Source organism: Taudactylus pleione, unplaced genomic scaffold, assembly GCF_031769625.1.
Source record: "Taudactylus pleione unplaced genomic scaffold, aTauple2 ptg000183l, whole genome shotgun sequence".
Lineage (NCBI taxonomy): Eukaryota > Metazoa > Chordata > Amphibia > Anura > Myobatrachidae > Taudactylus > Taudactylus pleione.
The window spans coordinates 9,570,012-9,574,285 of NW_028284585.1; the positions used below are offsets into that span (position 1 = coordinate 9,570,012).

Below are 4,274 nucleotides of genomic sequence, written 5' to 3' on the forward strand. Positions count from 1 at the left end.
GACTGGAGTGTACTTTCGGGGGTTACAGCACCCTTAACGGTCAAGCCAGCCGGCCCTTTACTTATGACACAGGTGCACGCTTGGCACTACTTTGTTGATGCACGTGCGGCTACTGCGCACACAATTCACAAACACAGAAAATAATTTTTTTTTTGGTTTGGACTGGAGTGTACTTTCGGGGGTTACAGCACCCTTAACGGTCAAGCCAGCCGGCCCTTTACTTATGACACAGGCGCACGCTTGGCACTACTTTGTTGATGCACGTGCGGCTACTGCGCACACAATTCACAAACACAGAAAATAATTTTTTTTTTGGTTTGGACTGGAGTGTACTTTCGGGGGTTACAGCACCCTTAACGGTCAAGCCAGCCGGCCCTTTACTTATGACACAGGCGCACGCTTGGCACTACTTTGTTGATGCACGTGCGGCTACTGCGCACACAATTCACAAACACAGAAAATAATTTTTTTTTGGTTTGGACTGGAGTGTACTTTCGGGGGTTACAGCACCCTTAACGGTCAAGCCAGCCGGCCCTTTACTTATGACACAGGTGCACGCTTGGCACTACTTTGTTGATGCACGTGCGGCTACTGCGCACACAATTCACAAACACAGAAAATAATTTTTTTTTTGGTTTGGACTGGAGTGTACTTTCGGGGGTTACAGCACCCTTAACGGTCAAGCCAGCCGGCCCTTTACTTATGACACAGGCGCACGCTTGGCACTACTTTGTTGATGCACGTGCGGCTACTGCGCACACAATTCACAAACACAGAAAATAATTTTTTTTTTGGTTTGGACTGGAGTGTACTTTCGGGGGTTACAGCACCCTTAACGGTCAAGCCAGCCGGCCCTTTACTTATGACACAGGCGCACGCTTGGCACTACTTTGTTGATGCACGTGCGGCTACTGCGCACACAATTCACAAACACAGAAAATAATTTTTTTTTGGTTTGGACTGGAGTGTACTTTCGGGGGTTACAGCACCCTTTAACGGTCAAGCCAGCCGGCCCTTTACTTATGACACAGGCGCACGCTTGGCACTACTTTGTTGATGCACGTGCGGCTACTGCGCACACAATTCACAAACACAGAAAATATATTATTTTTTTAGCACTTGGGGGGAGCACCCCTGATGGACAGAGCACCCCCTGGACAACACTACAGCACTCCTTTAGGACTGGGACACTGCACAGGACTTTGGAGTGGACACAGCCCCTATGGAGAACTGACTGCACAACACAGTCCAGCCAGCCCCTATGGACTTTGAAGTAGTGGACACAGCCCCTATTAACAACAGCAGCACAGCACAACACAGCCAGCCCCTATGGACTTTGAAGTAGTGGACAACAGCAGCACTACACTACACTACACTACACAGCCCTAACTCCCACCCTCCCTCTTCACTGTCCACAGCCGAGTGAGAAAATGGCGCCGACGCGGGTACCTTATATAGGATCCAAAACCCGCGAGACTCGGAAGGCGGGATGATGACGTTTTGCCTCGATTTCAGATCCGAGTCAGGCGGGAAAAGTCGAGCCTGACTCGGATCGGACTCGGATCGGGGGGGCTCGGGGGGGTTCGGATTTCAGAAATCCGAACCCGCTCACCCCTAGTACAAACTCGCACTTTTTAAAAGTGCGAGAAAGTGCGAGTTTGTACTGTTACTAAAACTGACTACCTATTACATTTGGCCCTAATAGTCTGTTGATATCTTTGAGGGAACTCATGGAAATCCCAGGGAATTGTTTATTATGTACAGTATATGTTTGCAATCTATATACTTGCATACCCCAATAGATGGGATTATTAGCCACAAAAATGTTGCTTACTAATAACCCATGGTATGCTGGCCCTGATCTAGAATTTTTCCTTTCTCTGTTGGAATATGTATTAACCCATAATTATTTTTTCTTTGACGGAGGACATTATTTGCAGGTATCTGGCTGTGCGATGGGGTCGACTGTGACTCCATCGTACGCCAATACCTTAATGTTATTGATTGAACAAGATGTGTTTTTTTTACGGATATCAATGTCTCTAAAAATATTTTGGCATTTTTTAGGTACATAGATGACCTGTTAATTCTATGGACAGGCATGGAGGATGCATTTAGCGAAGTTATCAGAATGCACAACACTACCGACAGTCCGGTGAAATTCACCTATCAGGTAGATAAAGAACAAGTAAACTTCTTGGATGTCACCATTACCAAGAAAGGTAATATTTTGGAAACATGACTATATTCCAAATCTACAGACTGAAATAATCTACCCCTTGCTAGTAGTGCACACCCTGAGTCATTAAAAGCTGGCTTACCATACTCACAATTCCTCCGAGTATTACGTATTACCTCTAAACAAGAGGAAGCAATGAGACAGATTGATACCATGATAAAAAAAATTTGAAGAGCGAGGTTTTACTAAGACCTTATTACTTAAGCAAAAACAGAAGGCTATATCTATTATCACAGAGGAATTTTATAGATCTAAGCCTAAAAATTCCAGGGGTAAAACACACACATGGGTTAATACTTACGATCACTTGAGCACACACAGTAATCGTAGTGCTAAAAAATTATGGCCAGTGATCACTTCTGACCCTGAGTTGCCCTCACTACATCAGACTAAATTAATGCCATGTTAGCGTAGGGGCAAAAAAATTAGAGATTTCGTAGTAAGGACAGATATTTCCAGCATAGGCAAACATGAAAATATTTCATTTTTGGGTAAGCCCAAGATGGGATGTTATAAATGTCCTAATTGCCTGACTTGCAGATACCTACAACAAGGGACCTACTTTTGCCACCAGTTTACAGGCGAAAAAATAAAAATACATCACTATATTACATGTTCTAGTAAATTCGTTTTCTATATGATAACCTGCCCGTGTGCTCGCCATTACATTGGTAAAACCGAGCGCCAGTTCAAAGAGCGAATGGCGCTCCATAGATTGGCAATAAGAACTGCCATAACAAGGGGCAACAGTGAACAACCTGTAGCACAACATTTCCTACAAGCCAAACATAATGTGGCTACAATTAGTTACCAGATCATTGATCATGTCCCTCCTAGTACAAGGGGAGGTAACAGGGGGAAAAAATTACTCCAGCTGGAATCCAAATGGATAAACAGACTAGGAACCCTGGACCCCCAGGGTCTCAATGAAACACTGGGGTTACATTGTTTTTTTTATAGTGTTCTTTATAGTGTAATGTCTATTATAGTCCAGTGTTGTTAGAATCATAGTATATTTGCTAATATTAAAAGCATGTATAGGTGGTACATATATCTCTTTGAAAATACATGATAATAACTTGGAATGGGCATAACTATGTATAATAATGATCGTTCTTTAAAATGTAACCTTTTGAATCATGCAGTAGCTAATACCTATCTTGTATTAGTATAGTAGCACCAGTGACCTGGCTTCACTAAAGCTGCTGATCATTATATGTTTTTGTTAGTCCAATATATGTCTGATGTATGTGTCTACACAGTAGGGTGTTTATGCTGGTTACCCAGCAACAGGAGGCGCCGACCACTAACATCACCCCTCCCCCGCGACCGTCATTTCCGGACCCGGTGGCGGTGATGAGCAGGAGGTTGGACCCCACGAGGTATTTAATGGTGAGTGTATCTCTATTATTTTTTATGTATATGGAATCTTTTGCGCTTGACGAAAGCTCTGAAAATAAATAGGGCTGAAACGTTGCTCAATATGACAGCTAGATCATTTTTATTTGCTGGTGGAGGGATGAGTACCGCTATATTCTCCCTCCCTCTCTCCCATGCAGTCCTCCGGCACTCCGATAACAAAAAGGCATATAGCCTAACTGGCTCTGGTGCCCTCCTGATGGGGTCAGCGCCCCTAATCAATATCCTACATAATGATAGGTGGCACTCAGAGACTTGTAAATCCAAATACCCTCACCAGAGGGGTTTATTAATATCAGTCAACGTTTCGGGGTCTCCCATATCCAAATATTCCGAAATACAGAATATTTTTAGCATGACTGAGATAGTGAAACCTTTGCTTTTTGATGGTTCAATGTACACAAACTTTGTTTAAAGCACAAAATTATTAAAAATAAAGTATAAAATTACCTATAGGCTTTGTGTATAATGTGTATATGAAACATAAATGAATTTCATGTATGTACACAAACTTTGTTTGAGCCACACAATTATCGAAAATATTGCATAAAATTACCTGCAGGCTGTGTATAAGGTGTATATAACACATAAACACATATATTCCTAAAACATTTCA

At 42.8% G+C, this 4,274-nt stretch overlaps 1 pseudogene; it reads left to right on the top strand.

Annotated features, from left to right (window-relative positions):
• Window positions 1–2,101: 2,101 nt before the first annotated feature.
• Window positions 2,102–3,242, top strand: LOC148519773 (uncharacterized; annotated as a pseudogene).
• Window positions 3,243–4,274: the final 1,032 nt, after the last annotated feature.